An 18,376-nucleotide genomic window follows, 5' to 3' on the forward strand; every position below is an offset into this window, starting at 1 on the left:
CCGTCTGGGCGGTGGGAGATGGGACTGAAGGTGACAAGCGGGCAGCGGGGAGCCTGCCCTCGCATCCTTCCCCACGAGCCCTTTGTGTGCGTGATGGGGGGCGCTCAGGGTGGGAAATGCATTGGATCGCAACAAAAATCGATCCCTCCAAGCCAGATGAACCTCTTTAGCACCGGGGCTTTTCCCGCCGTCCAACCTCCCCTACATGATGCTCTCACTTTCTTCGGAAAACAAAGGGGGAAACCCAAGCCATGGGGAGAAGAGCAGCCCCTGCTCTCCTGGGGAACAGAGAAACTGGCTGCGGGGGGAAGGGGACGTTTTGCTCCACTGCCCCCGCAGCACCACCGGCCCCTTACCATGAATATGCTGCTGGAAGGCCGCCCGCGGAGAGATGCTGTCTGGCAGGCTCCCCGCAGCCCCTGCCAGCAGCTCTCCAGGAATGGGAGAGCAGCGCAGGGCCGGGGGAGCTGCCTGCCAGAGCGCCCCTTCCCTGTCCCCGCGCCCCGGGGTGCAGCCCTGCCCGCCGCCTTTCATCTCCCCGCTCCTTTGTTCTGCGCCCGGGAGCAGGAGACCCCGTGGGGCACCGACAACCCTCCGCCGTGCCCGCAACGTGCCTGAACTTCCCCCAGGTTGCTTCCAGCGCCCCATCCCTCATCCCCTCCCCCAGCTTTGTCTTAGACGGGGCCCGCGGAGAACAATAGTTTGCAACCTTTCCCTCGCAGCCCTCCCCCGCCCCCCCCGAAAAAAAGGAAGAAACGTTGTAAAAAAAAAAAAAAAAAGCATGGTTACCTTGAAAGGTAGGGCACTGCAGACGGCAAGAAATCACAGCGTGGGGCTTGGGCTAGTCCAGAGTTCCCGCTGGCCGCATGAAAGAGTAAATCCCCTGGTTGGTGCTGATGCCGGGGTCTCCCTTTCTGCCTGCCCCCCGCTCCCTCCCCCAGGGCCGAGCACCTGATCCGCAGCTGCTGCCTGAGTTCCGAGGCAAAAGAAGCAAGTCAGCTTGCCTGCAAGTTCAAATACGAGCCCATCATTGTACCGTCAGCGCTGCAGAGGAGGAGGGGCCGGGAAGAGGAGGGCACAGGGGCTCTTGAAGAGGCTCGCAGGAGCCGGCGGCGCTCACAACTTCTCAGCTCCGCGGAGGGGCAGGAGCAGGCAGCTCCCCCCGCCCCCCACAACAGTCCGCCCGGCAGGCTCTGGGGGGAGCTGCTTTCCTAATTGAGCACCTTACTGTGGGGCTGTCCGAGCAGCAGTGAATGATGAGCCCTTGCAGCAAGGCTCCGAGCCGCTCGGTTAGGACTTGTCTGAAGCGTGCAGGCGAAGCAGGGCCCGCCGTGGCGAGAGGGGCTGGCAGGCCAGCTTTGTCCCCGTGTCAGTGCCCCCCCGATTAAGCAGCGAGCCGCGAGGGGAAGGCAGGGGCTCGCTCGCCCATTGTGCCTCGCAGCCCGCTCCGGGGAGGAAGTGATCGGAATTGCAATGGCCTCCCCTCCCCCCGCGCCCCCCACTCTCACTAATAAAGGAAGATATTGGGGATGGTTCAAAACTTCCCCGACTGGGCCAGACTCCCAGGACGCCGAGCCAAAGGATCCCCGCCCTAGTTTTACTCATCCGCAGGCTTTCTCTGAGATGAAACCCCGCTGTCCAAACCTCTTTGGAAACGATGCATGAAATCATGAATAGAAACCAAAATGCACGGGTTTATAGGGGCTCTCGCTAACGTCAGCGGAGCTAAAGGTCTGGAAGTGTTTCCTTTTGACTCCCACCCCCGCCCCCTCCCCAAATTGGAGCTGCAGTATGATAGTCGACGCACTGATCATCACCCAGGAGTGCGAAAGCGGGGCACAAAAGACGTGGCAAAGCCAAGACAGCTGATGTCCTGGTCACCACCGGCCAGATGCGGATCTCCCTCCCAGGGGCGTGCATCCAGAACGATGGTGGCTTTACAGCGATGTAAATCAAATCCCAATGTAGGCCTGTAACTTTGCAAAATCAAACGAGGGTGCGTGTTGCCCGTGCCCCGGATGACAGGGACGGATTGAAAAGCCGGGAGGACGAGGTGTGTCTATGCGAGTACAATGGTTCACGGGCAGAGCCGCGTGGAAGCAAACGCGTGGCAGTACCACGTCTGACCGCTAGGGAATCCGGGCCGAGCGTCCCCACTCGTCCTCACGCCCTGTTTGAGGATCCGTGTTTAAACGCTCCCTAAAGCCTCAGAGTCCAACTCAGCCATTGAGCGCTGCAAACTTTTGCCACGTCGAGAAGCAAAGACCTCTGGCTGCTGCTGTGAGAGAGGCGACCTGGAAGTAGAAACCGGCTCCGGGTTTTGGCCGAACTCCTCGCAGAGCCCGGCCAAATGGCAGAAGAAATTCGCCTTTCCCATTGCAGGGAAATCAGGGTTTCCCTTAACGAGATGTTGTTGCTAAATGCAAATCTCCAATGATTTACTAATTCCAGGGAACTTTGAAATCTGTTTGATGTAGGTAACAAGCAGTTGGCTGGATGCATTTAAAACTGACCTGAGCCTCTCGATTTCTCTGAAGTGCATCAAGTAGTGAAGGACTTGACCCCATGCTGAGCACACCTAAGTGCTGGTCACATTAAAGGGGGAAGGGGATGCTCTGCTGTCCTGCAGCACCTGGTGTCATTTGGCATGCAGCCAGGTCAGTGTCCCACACGTGCTCAGGTCTGTGCAGCTCCACTGCTCCAGTGCCACTGGGACACCCTGCTGCTGCACCATGCCCAGCACCCCTGTGTATAGCACCAGCACTGCTGGCCCCAAAAGGGCCCTGCGGGAGGGAGGAGTTGGGGTCAGGAGGGTTTGCCCTGCACCACTCCCACCCCCCCCCCCACACCCCCTGTCCTCTGCACCCAAAAGCAGCACAGTAGAAGTACCTTTTAAGTTTGTTTTACTCAGCCCCCCCAGTCATATTTTTTCCTGCTACCTATGGCCACCAGCACTGTCCAGCTCTCCCCAGCCCCTGACCTTTCTACTGCACATAACAACTACTTGGCTGACCCAAGCTCTATTTGCCCAAGCAGTCTGCATCCTTCAGTGATAAGCGGTGATTGCTTTATGACTTCTGAGAAGCTGAAGGAATTGGCCTTATTTAGTCTGGAGAAGAGAAGACAAGACAGAGGTGGGATTTAATAGCAGTCTTCAGCTACCTGAAGTGGGGTTACAAAGAGGATGGAACTAGACTGTTCTCAGTGGTGGCAGATCAGAGAACAAGGAGCAATGCTTTCAAGTTGCAGTGAGGGAAGTTGAGGTTAGATATTAGAAAAAAACGTTCTCACTGGGAGGGTGCCCAGAGAGGTGGTGGGATCTCCACTCCTGGCAGTTTTAAAGACCTGGCTAGGCAAAGCCTTGGCTGGGGTGATCTAGCTGGGGCTGGTCCTGAGGCCCCTTCCAGACCTCATTTTCTATGATTCTAAGCTCTTGAGATTCAAGACACCCCTAGGAAAAAATGCCTGTTTAGTCATCAATCTTCTCTTTTTCACTACAGAAAAATAACAGTTGGGTTCTTCTGTTGCAAAGATCACCTCTGCTGGGAAGCCAGGAAGAGTGGAGCCCAGGTGGAGGTGGATGCTGACTGCCCACTGAAGGCTCGGGCCTCCCTGCCCTGGTGCCCTCACACTGGGACCTCCCTGGCAAAGCAGCTCTGTGCCACTGCCAGGAGCCCCGCTACCATGGTGATGTGCCCCTTGCCTGCTCAGGAGTAGCCTGGGGGGGGGCACAACTCTGCACTGTCACCGCTGCTGGGCAGGCAGAGAGCACCTCACCAAGGCAGCGTGGCTGGCGTGGAGCTCTCAGCTGTGGCAACAAGCTTCTCTGCCCTCCCAGGGCCGGGTCTCACCCGCTGGGCCATGGAGGGGCACATCAGGGCAGGGCAGCATGGCAGGGACCCTTGAGCCCTCAGCAGGTAGCCTGCATCTCCCCTTCCCCCAGACATGGCCACCCGCGAGGGGAAGAGAGCTGGGTTCTGCGCTCCACCCCGGCCACGGTAGCTGCTAACTCCCATGGGAGGCAGCTCTGGTGCCAGGGGGCTGCAGGCCCTGGTCCCGTAGCCCTGGCAGCTGGCCCCCCTCTGGCAGGGGTGGAGGGTTGGGAGTGAGGGGCCACGCGGAAGAACTGGGGTCATGCTGAGGAATAGGTCGGGAGCACTGCACCAGGGCTTCTTCTTCCTGTGGGAAACCTCCGGCCTCAGCTTGCGAGTCACACGGCCAGGCCGGGGTGGCAGTCTAAGGACAAGGCGGGTGGAAAGGGGGAAGGAAGGGGCCGGCCCGCTCGGGTGCGGGCCGGGGCGGGGGCAGCGGGACCCCGGCAGGGGGAGGAGGGAGCCCCAGGCTGGGGGCCGTGGGGCTGTGTGGGCCGTGGGGCCCCCAGGCAGGGGGAGTAGGAAGCCCCAGGCTGGGGGCCGTGTCTGCGCGCCCGTCCCGCCCATGCCGCGAGGATCGGGCGGAGGCGTCCCCGTGGGGACGTGGCTCTTGCAGCGCAGGAGCGGCCGGACCCAGGCGGGAGCTGGAGGCGCGGGCAGAGCCCACGGGGGAAGCGGCCCCTCGTCACCGTCCTGCCGCGAGCGGGAGGAGGCCGGCGCTGGGCGGGACCGCTGGGTCCGGGGCAGACCCCGGGTGGGGTCGCTGTGCCGCCGCAGCGGGGGGGGCCGGGGGGCCGTGCTGCGGAGCCGCCCCCGGGCCCCGGCGCAGCCCGGCTCTGAGCGCAAGGAAGCGGCGGAGATCTTAAGAGACACCCCCCCCCCTCCGACCCGCATCTCTTTGGAGGTGGGGGACAGCAAGCAGCTGGACTGCTGGGCGCTGCTTTGGGAGCTCCTCCAGCTTTCGGGCTGGGCGGGTGGGCATGGCGGCCCTAATGGCGGCAAGCGGGGCTTTGGCCTTCCACGACCCGGCGGGGTGGCATCCGCATACAGGGCACCCAGCCCTGCGAAGTCCACTGTGTCCCAGAGCAACGCAGGAGGAGCAGGCACCAGTGCCCGGGCACCCCGAGGACTCCCCTGGGGATGCAACCTTTAGAGCAGTTTTTCAACCCCTGGATGGTGACCCAGAAGTGGGTCGCAAAAATACATGGAAGCATTAGGAACTTTAAACTTTAAAAATGGATTTTCCTTTAAAGGAGAAAAATAAGGGGAATGGTGGCTTTTCCAGCCTGTGAGGGGCTGCTTGCCTCCCACACAGAACCTCCCCCCCCGCCCCACACGCTGGGGGCATGGGCAGTGGGTTGGGAGTGAGGGGCAGGAGTTTGGGACTGGCCATTGATGTTTGCAAATGGGTCCTGGTACAAAAAAGGTGGGGAATCACCGCCTTAGAGTATGTCAGTGTGTGCCTGAGGAGGCCATCTCTGGCTCAGGAAAACTCCAGCCCAGGAAAGCCCATGCCTTTCTGATTTAGTTAGTCTATAAGGCCCCTGCCGCACATTACATTTATTACACAATTGTCTGGGCAGTTGCGCAAAAAAAATTGGGCTGTCCCTACTGTGCAAATTCATTATCACACAATTAACCAGTGAATTGTGCAAGAAGTTTAGGCTGGCCCCACATGCAAAGTCATTGTCATGTGACAAAATTATCCTCCAGCTATAGAAGGAGCCAGCCAGCTCCTAAAGTTAGTGCTTAAAAATGTGTAACAACTCAAGAGCTGTTTTCTATTCAGCTTTAATTTAAATGTGTAAGGTTCACTCCCGGTGGCGATGCCCCTGAGACTGGCGAAAAGTGCCGCCGACACTACCGGTGGCACCTGCAGATGGTCGCTGCTCGCCATCCCTCACCACCAACACTGTCTGTGGGTGATCCCCAATCACCACTGGCTGCCACTACCACCACTGCCGGCAGTGTCTGTGGTTGGTTACCGACTGTCAGTCAGCGCTTGCCGCCACAAACACCGCTGCAGCAGCCTATGGGAGCTCCCCACTCACTGTCACCGCTGCCTGCAGGCGCTTGCCATGCCCCGCCAGCCTCCAGGGGCACACATCATTCATGTTCAGCCCTAAGGTGCATCTCTGGGCTTGCCAGAATCCAGTGCAGAAGATCCGGGTGGCTGTTGTGACTCTTTCAACAAGGGAAACTGCCTGACTCACAGGGATTTGATCTGATTATAAAGGTGGCTGGTAATATCCTAACGTTCAAAAAGATAGTGACATTTTTCCATAATGTTCACTTGTGTGCATTGCAGGCATTATTCACAGCTCTAATGAGAGGATCTTTTAAAGCAAAATGAGATTTTTTTTAAACTGATGTGTTCTGTTCAATTTAAACAAATGTGTATGGGGACAAAGGGCCATCAGAAAATGTAGTACTAGAGCACAGCTCTTCAGAAACCCACTCATGTTTCTTGTTTGCACAGTATCCTTCAATCATCTGGATGGAAGAGGGGGCAGGCGAGAAAGAAAGCAACCCACAGTCTCACCAATCCAAGAGGAAAAGAAAACAGTAGAGGAAAGAGTTTAATTTACATTGGAGACGCTCTTGGTTTCTGAGGGTGGTGAGACATAATAGGAAAGGTGAGGGGCTTGCCTGAGTAGAAAAAGAAATCTTGACAACGCTGTGATATTTTAATCCTGCTTTTATTTAGTGATCTCTGTCTTTAGAGTCTGATTTTTTTCTGTGACTGAGCCAAATATCAGATGGAGAATGCAGAATCCCCACCTTCACTCCACTTATAACCATCTCATTAAGCCTTTCCTAGACATTAGAAGTTGGATTCTTTATACATTTCATTCTTATTCATTTTGACCATCCATTATTTTGTTTGTTCTTCTTTCTGGAAATACTTAGGAAGACTGAAAACTGTTCCCACTTATAAATCACTGTTGTCACATGTTTGTGTCTTTGTGAAAATTTTCAAGAAAAGTCTATGTATTGTCTTTAATCCAAAGGTGATAAAGGGCATTCTACAAGCTGCCCTTGAGATATGAGATAGCAAAAAAAATTATAACAAATATTTTAATAACATCACCTTAATTACATAATCACATACTCTGCTCATACTGCTTTACTCAGTGAGCAGGCTGGTGAATGAGTTGTTGCTGTATGTTGAGTGAGGAGGGGATCTGGAGTATAGTGTATAGTGGCACCATGACTGCCAGTGTAGTGTATAGTGACACCAGTGGTGATGCGTAGGGGGTGCACAGGGGTGCATGTGCATCCCCTGAGAGCACTGGTGCACCCCATGACAGGCCACGCTCCCTATTTAGGTGATGGGAAGGGGGGGCAGGCGGGAGTCCCAGTGCCCACCCTGCTAGTGCTGGCCAGGGAGTGAGAGAGCCAGATGAAACTCCACGGCCACTTCTGGGAGCTATGTGGCTGCTTCCTGGTCAGGGCAGTCGGCCGTGGGGGGACCCAACCTGGCCGGTGAGATTGGCCACAGGGGGCCCTCCCCCCAGTTGCTGACTGGTCATTGGGGGGCCATGCCTCCCTCAACTAAGGTTGCACTAGTCACCCATGAGTGGTCCCATGTCTGTCCCTAACAATGCAAATTGTTCACTCTGCAGTCTGAATCTGGGTAGGGTGGATGTAGGGGGTGTGCTAAAGATATACTGTAGAAGCAATCACTGCATAATTCCCCTGACATGGCCCCAAAATGCATCCTCTCAGTCTGTTATAACCTTACAGTGACGTGCTTTCCATATTAGGGTCAGAAATAACTGAGGTCAATTTAAATAAATCACTTTTCCTTGCAAAGGTGTTCAGTTTAGTCTCCCAGCTCTAAAGTGTCAGAATGCAACTTTTTCCTCCTGTGTTACTGTTAGAATACTCCTTTGCTACACCATCCATGGGGACATGAGGCAACTGGCCCAATTCCCCTCTCACAGTACACCAGTAAAGGACTGGTGTGTGTCCATTCACCTTCATTAAGTTATTCCCCTGATTTATTCCGGTGTAGAAAGGAGGGGAATGGTATCTAAAATTGGTACAGCACTAAGAACAGGAAAATCATTCAGAACCTCTTAAGTATCCTCATTATATGGGCTAATTTTGTTTTCACTTTTTTATTAAAAGCTGTACTTCTTTGTATACGGTCAAAGCTTTAGCTGAAATGATTTTTGCAGCCAAATTAAAAAAAACAACCCCTCAATATAGTTAGTATTGGTAACAATAATGGCTATAATGTTTATTACCCTCTTCTGAAACAGTTATTGATAGTTTGTGCCAACGTCCATGTTCCCTGTATGGCAAAATCATTCGTTTTTATGTTGTATTTGAAATACCATGAACAGAGTGCTTCAGTTAGGAAGAGAACAAACCACAATTAATTATTCAGTATTATTCTTGCTTTAAATTTAAGGTTGCAGACACCAAATTATCTAAATAAAGATAGCAAGTTTCCAGAACAGAGTTTATCAGAAGGAAGCCCAGGGCACCAAGGCTTTGCACAGCACTTGACTATGGCTCAGACCCTTTAAAAGCGATAATTTTTTTTACTGCTTGTCTTTTGGTACCATGTTTTGTGCGTATTGTACTGTTCTAAGGGTCAGGTTATGTTACTCATGCTAAATAATTCCTACTCTGTGAGCAGTCCCACTGATATCTACGATATTTCCCATGAAGGACAGTCTTAGAATTAGCAAGGGTGATTGATTCTGTACCTAAATAAAGTTTATAAAGGCAACATGCTCTGCAGTCTTACAGTGCCAGATCTGTTTTTAAAGAACAGTCACATTGTAGTTCATGGAGGACCCTTAGAGAGGTTGAATAGGTCACTTCTCAGTTCTCTCTCCACTCTGATCTGAATGAAAACAGAACACAGTACCAAAAAATGTGTGAGAGAGGAAATTATCAGTATCAAGGGGTCTCAGCCACAGTCAAGTACTGTGTTAATCCTTACACTATCATACTTCCTCTGATAAGCTGCATCTTGGACACACATTATTTTTGTTTTGATAACTCAGTGTTTGCATCCAAAAATTTTATGCAGAAATTATTCTGAATAATCAAATGTGGTTTTGTCCATTTTTGTACCAAATGAAACACGCCTTTCATAGATTTTTTTTTAAAACCATAGAAAGGTACCATTCACTGTGAAAAGTAAAAATTCTCCATGTCAGGCATCACCCTGATAGTGCAAGTTCTTGAAATAGACTGAGAGAGATTCTCTCAGTAATATTTTTCCTAGGCCTCTATCACCTTTCATAAAAGTAATATGCACTATATGTCAGATCTAAAAACTCATTGGGCACATCCAGATGAGCTTGCATGTGCCTCTTGCCCCATCTCAAACCCCTTTGTGGGGCAGGGCACAGTTTCGGACCATGCCCTGAGGCAACTGGAGGCTGGGTCCTTCACGGAGATGCTCTGGCTGCCAGAGCATCTCCGTGGTTAGCCCCTTGCCCTGGTGCTGAAGCATGCTGCCTGCTGCTTCAGCACCAGGGCTCCAGTGCCAGTAAGTAAGGGGTTGGGGGGACTGGAGGAATGGGGATTATGGGGGGACACCCCCTGCTGGCCCCACCCACTCCCTCAGCCCCCCCAGCCCTGCTCTGCCCGGCCCCAGCCCCCTCAGCCCCCCAAGACACCCAATCCCTGCCCTGCCCAGCTCCACCCCCTGCCACCCCCTGCCCCAGGCACCTGATCCCTGCCCTGCCTAGCCCCACCCCCCATCTGCCCCCCAGATCACCCTGATCCCTGCTCTACCTGGCCCCACCCCCTGCCTGCTCCCCCAGACCCCCCCCGATCCCTTCCCTGCCCAGCACCATCCCAACCCCCTGAGGCCCCCAATCCATGCCCCCACACCTCAGCATCCCTAGAGGGGAAAAAAACCAACAAAACCCCAGCACTTACCAGCAGTTTGAGTTGCCATCTGTGTCACTGGGGCCCTGCCTGCACAGCACGGGGCAGAGGGACAGCCCCAGCGGCCCCAACCCGGGCCCTCCTGCCCCCCAGCTGTCCTGTGGTCCCCAGGGGGGTTCTGCCCAGGAGGCCCCAGAGCCCCCCAGCCCCTGCTTCTAGGGTAAGTAGAGGCTTGTTTTTTGGGTTTTTTCTTTTTTTTTTCTTTTTTTTTTAATGATGGTACCAGGGGTTGGGGGGTAGCCATGGGGGCCTGGGGGTGCAAGTAGGGGATGGGGCCAGATGAGGCAGCCATTGGGGGGTCTGGGGGAGCCGGGGGGTGGGGTTGGGTGGGGTAGCCATCGGGGGGCTGCAGCAGCTGGCGGGGGATGGGGCCAGGTGGGGTAGCAATTGGGGGCCTGGGGTGGGGCATATGGGCCTTGCAGGGGGAGCGCTAGCCCCTGTGGGGACCATTTAGCCCCTGTTGGGTGTCTGTAACCCCTGTGTGGGGGCCGTAACCCCTGTTGGAGGGCCGTAGCCCCTGTGGGAGGGCAGCAAACTATATATTCATGTATTCATGATTCCATGAAACATGTATTTAGAGTTCACTTTATTATTATGATGGAGACACTGGTAGGCTTCCACATTGTTTTAACACTAGATATATCAATAAAACATTGCCCAACTGATTGCTGTCTCTGTCTCACTCTCTCGCTCTCTCTCTTTATAGTGATCTTTTGTTTTAATTGTGGAGGAACATGGATTTTGGGGTATTTTCCAGAGTGACTTTGGGATTTTTTTTTTCAGGGATTTTTTATTTTTCCAATAGGGAACACCAGAATTCCCTCAGAGCTGGCACCATGGACCCAGCTGGCTGTGGCTGACCTCCTGGCCAAATGGGGCCAGGAGGACATGTTTTGACAGTTCAAAGCAGGCCACCGCACCTGGAACATCTTCCGGGCAATAGCTGCCCAGATAGCTGGGCAGGGGGTACACATGGCAGTAGTGCCGCACAGAGGCCAACTCTGCAGCTACAGCCTGCTGGCAGCTGGCCCAGAGGGGCAGATGCCTCTATTGCCTGTGCAGTCCCCATCCGGGTCTGGCAGGTGTGCAGTAGGTCACAGCCAGACAGCAGTCCCCACTGCCAGCCTGCTGCAGTGGGTAAAGGGTGCAGAGAACTCTCTGGGCTGCTTCAGCAGTCCAGCTGGCACAAGGGGTAGTGTCCCCAGGTACCAATTGGATGGGCCCCAGAAGCTCCTCAGAGTCAGTAGCCCTGAGCTACTTGCCAGGACAGCTTTTTGTACTGATGGGAACAGCACAGGTGTTGGCCTCGGGCTCTAGCTCCCCCTGGCTGCAGATCCAGGAGGAGCCAGGCAGGGTTATTTTGCCCCAAGTGGCACAGTTTGATCCACAACAAAGTGCATGTCCAAGCACATGCGCTGAGGCAAAAAGCCCTGGCTAAAATTTGCACCACTTCTATTTGAGCTGCTGGACCGCATGTGCTTGCATGTGTGGACGCGCCCACTGAAGTCATTGGAAAAATTCACTTTGACTTAAATGGGCTTCAGATTAAGCCCTGTGCTTACATGTTCTCATTTGTGTGACCTACAGGGGAACAAATAGCAGTAAAATAGGATAAAAGGATAAAAGTCCCCTAAAACCAGTAAAAGAGGGCAGCAGAGCTGACCCAACATTTCCCTCCTCTTCCATTTGCATATGTGAAGAATTCTTTGTAATACTGCCCAGGAATGGATTCAAGAGGGTGAAGTGGTGTGGTCATGCTCGCCTTCCACCACCAGTGTTCCTGGACAAGACTGTGGCACCTTCTGCAACCTCTCCCTGCAAGTGAAGCCCCTGGGCCAGTGGGGGACATCAGAGGGAGGAGGCGGCACAGGAAGGGGGACCCACCCACTGCCCCCCTTGTCCACAGCTGATTCAGGCATGGGAAGAACCCCAGCCCATTCAAGTCAAAGTGAACAACACCCCATTGACTACAGGTGTGCAGGGTGCCAGGCTTGGCAGGGGACAGTGGTGGTGGTGGGAAGATTTCCTGCATCTGCTCCCTGCTGCTTCTGCCATGATCCCCATTGCCTGATAACAGGTGCAGAAGGAGGAAAACCTGCCCTTGCACCCATTGCTGTTCCCAGCTGACGTGGCATAGGGCAGCCCTAGAGCTGCTTCTGTCCTGCTCCAGCCAGACTGCAGGAAACAGCTGTATGTGGTGCTGGGCTCAGCTGGGGACAGTAGTGGCAGCAGGGGGCAGGTTACTCCTTCCAGCATCCCCTATCCCCCACTAGCAGGGGACACTGGTGAAAGAAGGTGAGCAGGGAGCAGGAACAGGAAGGAGGAACCCATCTATCGTTACTGTCCCTGGCCAAGCCTGGTGCCCTGCACAGCCACCTCTGCCTGTCTGATCCAAGTAGGTAAGAGAAGTGGCTCTGTGGCTTCCCTATGTGTCTGGGTCAGCCAGCAATAGCGGTGGTGGGGGACAGGTGGTCCCTTCCTGCACCTGCTTCTTACTGCTGTCCTGGGAGCTCCAACCATACCTCTCCTCCATTCCTCACAGTCTGAGGGGTCGTGTGCCATACCTTCCTTTGCTAAAGGAGGTACACCACCCTAGAGCCAGAGCTACTTCTCTTACCTCATTGGACCAGACAGGCAGAAGGGTGGCTGTTCAGGGCACCAGACTTGGCAAGGGGCAGTAGCAGTGATGGGTGGGTTCCTCCTTCCTGCACCTGCTCCCCAATCACCCTATCTCACCAGTGTCTCCTGCTAGTGGGGGTAGATGCTAAAAGGACTAACCTGCCCCCTACTGCCACCACTGTCCCCAATTGAGCCCAGCACCCCCTGTATTTGGCATGCTACATAACCTCAAACACTGCACAGGGTGCCAGTCTAGTCACTGCCTTCCCCAGTCATTCTGTCCAGCAGTGGAAAGACCAGGCCACAATAGAAATGAGGTAATTGCAGTGGTTGTTTTCACAGATCTCAGTGTGATGCAGTATTGTAGTTTGTGATGGTGGAACAAAGCATGAAGGAAACAACTGGGCAAAGGAAAAAATACACCTGGAAAGGGTTGAAGTCTCAGAGCATCATTATCACCCCATCAAAAGTGTGCATCAGAGATGGGTAGAGCTTGGTCAAAGTATATTCTTGTTGCTCCCCATCTCTATGAACACTGGCGACATGTAAGGGGTATACGCGGGTATATGTGCACCCCCTGAGCTTGACAGTGCACCCCCTGCAAAAACCGCTGCCGACACTGCCGGTGGCACCAGTGGGCAGTCGCCGCTCATCACCCTCCTCCCCCTTCACTGCCAACACCACCAGTGGCATCTGCGAGTGATCGCTGATTGTGGCTGGTTGCTGCCGACACTGCCGGTGATGCCCGCAGGTGGTCGCCAACAACTGGTTGGTGCTCACCATCCCCCCCCCCCCACACACTACTGCCAACACCACTGCAGCTGCCTGTGAGAGCTCCTCGCTTGCCACTGCCTGCGGGTGGTCGCCATGTCCCCCCAGCATCTGGGGGCAGGCAGTGTTCATGTCTACGAGCCAGCTCTTTCTTAGCCTGGATGGAGGATTTATAATGGAGTAAGCCTACAAAAATCTAGGGACTAAGGAAGCTCTTCTGCAGAGATGTTTTTAGACCATTTGCAGGATTTTAAGAAGTTAGAAACACTTGTACACAAAACTCTATGCATTCATTGTCTGCCCTGATTGCTCAAAGGGAAGAAGGAACTTTCAACAATGGTAAAACTTTTGCACCCCACCCCCTTGGGATACAGTCCACTTTACAGAGTGGACAGCCAGGGGATTTCTGGCTTCTCCTGGCAGCTATGGCTGCTGCTACATCTACTGGCAGGTGGGCTCAGAGAAAACCACAGGCTTCCCAGACCGGCACAAGGGCCCATGTGCAACTCCCACTCCAGAGTTCCCGGTCTGATGAGTGCAATGTTGCCAACTTTCGTTTTTCTTTTGAGATTTCCAGGTCTTAATGGTCTCATATTTTAAAAATTACAACAACAGAGGACATGGTAGTAGTGGAAATTAAGCAAAGCCAACACTGAATATTAAAATATTTTATGATGTTTTAAGGCAATATCATGATAATGGAGATGGATTCATGGTTTCTCAGTATTTGGAATTTGCAATATTAAGTAGCCACCTCATCAGCCAAGAAGAGGGAAAGCTTTTAAATACCAGTCTTCTCTCAAGTCCAGGACTTAAAACTGCTTCCCATGGAGGAAAGACTGAATTATTGCTCCTCACCATCATTGCTCCTACCCTCTTTGTTCATACCCTGGTCAAGTCACCAAAGGGTACTGTCAGAATGAACCAAGCATCAGTGAAGAAAGCACATGGAGGAAAAAGTAGCAGCTTATCATTTCCAGTCTCTGGGAATTTTCCCCATCCAAATTGTAACGCCATTCTGCATACTCTAAAATCTAAAGCAACACCATAACCACCCAGTCAACCAAATTTGCTGTGTCCAGTCTGTCAGTCAGAGCCTCTCCATGTTCTTTCTTGGATGCTCTTTTGCTCCCCAGTGACAGGTCTTCCTGTCCACAAACATGCTATTTGATCAAAGGCCAATTGCACCAGAGTCCAAAAGGAAAACCTAACCACAGAAACATATTTGAGACTAGAGTTTGCTGCAGTTGCATTGTAAGCTACACATGGATGTTTAGTCAAGAAAGAAAATTAGTTTATCTGTGCAAGGTATTTTCTTTTTCTCCCTCAGTATAAAAATTTGCAAGCTTTTTTTCCTGAAGACAAAACTAGTTAAAGGTTCATTGAAGCTATTAGCAAACTCCAGACAGACTTATACACCATGCGGTGCTATCAGCAAGGCACCAGCACTTCTAAACCCTCAATGAGCCTAAAGCTCATTGAGAAGTGACATTTGTGGCACAACAAACTCTGAACACTTGTACTGGGCATAAAAAATGGAGTGTCAGATACCAAAAAGTACTAAGTAGGGCTTTAACATTGCAAAGCAGAATTGTCTTTTTCCTCATTCTAGTGAATAGAGACATATCCTACTGTGCTCCCTTTAGTCTTTGAATAGGTACTTTGTATGTGTGGTCACACAAGTCAGGGATATATCCTTCAAGATGAGAACTGCAAGCAAAAGTGCAAACACAGTAGCTTTTAGAGTGAATTAGAATCCATGCTTCTTAGTTCTTGGTTTTTAAAAAATGTGTTCCAGTGCTTTAATCATCATCATAAATGCCTGCATATAGATCTTCATACACCTCGGGTGCATTTACACGTTGCCCTACAGCAACGTGGGGACGCGCTGTGTTGCTGTATGGTGCACTACAGGAACATAGCAATCACATGGGTCTACACGTGATCGGCAGCTACGTCGCTGTAGTGGCACACTCCCCTGGTATAGCGCACCGCTATGGCGATGTAGCAACAAAATCAGTGTGCTGCACACACGGTGCAGTAACTGCCCATACTGCACCATACTTTAGTACTTCCAGAAGGAAGTACTAAAGCACAGTGCTGTAGCAATGTTACCGTACAACGAAGTGTAGATGTGCCCATTACGTGATAAATTACTAGTGAACTCAGATTGTTCTATGGCTTAAAGCTCCAAAACATATGAAAAAAACCCCCCTTGGCACGGTATCTAAAATTGGGAAGTGAAAACAAATTCTGCCTGTCAAAGGACTGAAACAATAAACAATAACTGCATTTTCCTTTTCTTTTCTTACAGGGTCCACACGTTAGGTATCCACATCCTTGAGCAGACTGCACATCTCTACTATCTAACATCCATCAAATTAGACAGTAAGAGCAATGACACAATTCTTGTCCACTAGGTGGCACTTTACCTCTTACATATTACAGTAATTATACTATAATTGTATTATACTATTAATGATTAACCTACTTAAAAGAATAGGAGGTAAAGAGAACTGAAGATGATGCACAAAACTCTACTAGAAAAGGTGATGCACATTCCTTATCTTAGCCTTTGTTTTTCAGATGTTAAGATGAAATTATGAATTCTTGGCTTCTGCAGTGTTATGTTGTTGAAACTTGCCTACCCCTTCCATGCCTATATAGTTTGACTATTTCTTTCAGAAAAAAAGATTTTTATACAATATACAGACAAATTTCCACCTCGATTATAGGAAGCATTCCACATCTCAATCATCCATTGGCCTTTTTGTACCAGAAGGATCCAACGTAAAATAGCAATGAAGGAGAACGGTAAGAACTGCAAAATTAATAGCTTGGTCAATTTAGGCCAATCAGACATTCTCTAGTTCCGTGATTCTCAACCATGGTCCCAGGGCCCTCTGTGATATTGTGAGATCCTCCGAAGGGTGCTCTAAGAGATCCTCTGAAGGGTGATTCAAGGTGTGAGGAGGTAAGCAGAGAAGCACCAACACCCTTCCCCCACTGCCCAGCCCCCCTGCAAGGAGGTGAACACTGTCAATTAATTTTGAAGTTGGGTGCCACTCATCTGACAAAAGTTATTCAGGGGTGCCTTGAGTTCTTGTACCACTGCTTTAGTCAGTGACTTTAAAGCGGGGTTAGGCTAACTGAGTACTCCAAGGTTTTGGCTTGTCTCTACATTTAAAAGGATGCAGAAGGCAATGCTGATTTCTAGTGATTAAAAATGTTTTATATTTTTTACCAGAGAATCTACAGCAATTCATTGAGTTTCAGGTTTTCATAATGCCAAGTTTTAAATCTTACATCAAACTTCTGAGTTGTGTGTGATCTCGAAATGAAAATAGTAAAAACTGAGATTTTCTTATACCATAGCTTCCACCTAAAAATATAACCTGACCCAAGTTTCAGTTCAGCAAAACAAACAAGAAATAAAATTATCTGGGTGCAAACATGCGGACAGATAAGTGCCACTGGTCTTTTGTCTACCTTATTTGAGGTCCTATTCTCACCAAATGTTGCCAGGTAGAGACAAAGAATGCTGAGTAATGAGTTTAAGCAGTGCTCAGTAGAGTGAGGGCATATTAAATACAAAAGCAAAAGGGAAGGTGAAGACAGAGTTTTTAAAAGCTGTATATGCATGACTATTTTAATTGTGGACTTAATACTGCAAAGTAGATTATATTTTTACCTTCATGTTCCTATCTCCTCTCCTTCCTCTCACCGAGCCATCTTTACTGACTTCCTCATGTTGCATCATGTAGACTTAGGCATCTAGTCCTGCAAAACTGACACAATGCAAGTTAATTTATACACGTGAATCATCCTACCAAGCTCCCATTGACTTTAATGGGACTAGGCACTGATCCTGTGGAGAGTTGACAGCAGCCATGTTTCTGCGAAATCCCTTCCACGCTATGAAATGAATATTCACATTAATAACTACGCACAGGAAAACCCTGTTTGAAATTTGCAGGATTTATCAGCCATTGTAGACTCAAAATAATATGAACAAGTGTGTGACCAGGTTATTTTCTCAGATTTTTTTCACTTCAACATTCACAACATTGAACTAAGAATCATAATAAATTTGGGCTTTTTGTAGGGGTGGGCTTAAGAGACTTGGACCTAGGGTTGCTCTAATTAAAATACCTGCTCTCCCCCCCCGGAACAAGTGTATAGGTGCCCATATATTTTTAAGGCTTGTTGGTTGTAGTCATGTTGGTCTAAGGACATAAGCAGACAAAGTTCTTTGTGTAAATGTGATATATTGTATTAGACCAACTAAATAGTTGGAAAAATTGTTTTTTGCAAGGTTTTGGGCACAAACACCCTTCTCCAGGCATTCAGGCAGACTCTCTCCAATGCCTGAAGAAGAGCATTTGTACCCAAAAGTTTGCAAAGAATAATTTTTCCAACTATTTAGTTGGTCTAATAAAAGATACCATATTTACCCAAAGAACCTTGTCTGCCATGCATTTTTTTTTAAACTTGTTCTGCTGCTTTCATCATCGTACTAACTGTCTGCAATCAGTTCTCCCTACAACATAGTGAATTAATTATTCACAGACATCAGTTACCAAATGCTGGGTGCATCTACATGTGATGCTACATTTCCATAGCAACACTTTATGGCAACATAGTGTCTGCAGGCAAAAACCATGATGCCTCAGCTATGTCGCCGTAGCAATACACTCCTTCATTATAATGTGTTGCTACAGCAACGTAGTGACTAAAAATAACTGTGTGTGCCATGCACAGCACAGTATGGGCTATTACTATGCCACCTTTTAGTACTTCCAGAAGGAAGTACTAAATGACAGTAATGGCAGCACATGTAGATGGGCCCACTGGCTATGGACAGACATTCAAAAAGCCAGAGTTTGAACTGATTCAATCGTTGCAGATTAGTCTAGCCTGTATAGATTGAACCAATTTGCAAGTGGATGGACATTCACTTTTGATTCAGGAAATGCAGGCACATGCCTGCAGTGGCTCAGGCTAGAAGCTGGGAGGGGGGGGGGCACTAGAGTGAGCCCTCCCTTCCCTTCAACAATGCTGAGTTGAGAGGGGGCAACGCCCGGCCCCCACAGGATACTATGATTAGGGAGGGATTTAACCCCCACCCTGCCCTGCACAGTCCCTAGCTGGGGTGAGTCAGGAGGGGGAGGGGGAAGCAGCCCTTTCCCCCCATT

General features: G+C 50.7%; 1 protein-coding gene and 1 long non-coding RNA gene across 2 annotated transcripts in view; one reads left to right on the top strand and one right to left on the bottom strand.

Moving 5' to 3' along the window:
* Positions 1 to 1,085, bottom strand: part of VCAN (versican) — a 153,515-nt gene extending 152,430 nt beyond the window's left edge. Inside the window, exon 1 of the mRNA XM_006263825.4 lies at positions 790 to 1,085. The gene's annotated coding sequence lies outside the window, so the exon portion shown is untranslated. The remainder of the gene's footprint in view (positions 1 to 789) is intronic.
* A 3,314-nt stretch (positions 1,086 to 4,399) lies between these two features.
* Positions 4,400 to 6,827, top strand: LOC132249594 (uncharacterized). The gene is made up of 2 exons (XR_009461101.1): positions 4,400 to 4,776; positions 6,352 to 6,827. It is a non-coding gene; the product is annotated as an uncharacterized LOC132249594 (long non-coding RNA).
* The last annotated feature ends 11,549 nt before the right edge of the window (positions 6,828 to 18,376 follow it).

Source organism: Alligator mississippiensis, chromosome 3 (genome assembly GCF_030867095.1).
Source record: "Alligator mississippiensis isolate rAllMis1 chromosome 3, rAllMis1, whole genome shotgun sequence".
Taxonomy (NCBI): domain Eukaryota; kingdom Metazoa; phylum Chordata; order Crocodylia; family Alligatoridae; genus Alligator; species Alligator mississippiensis.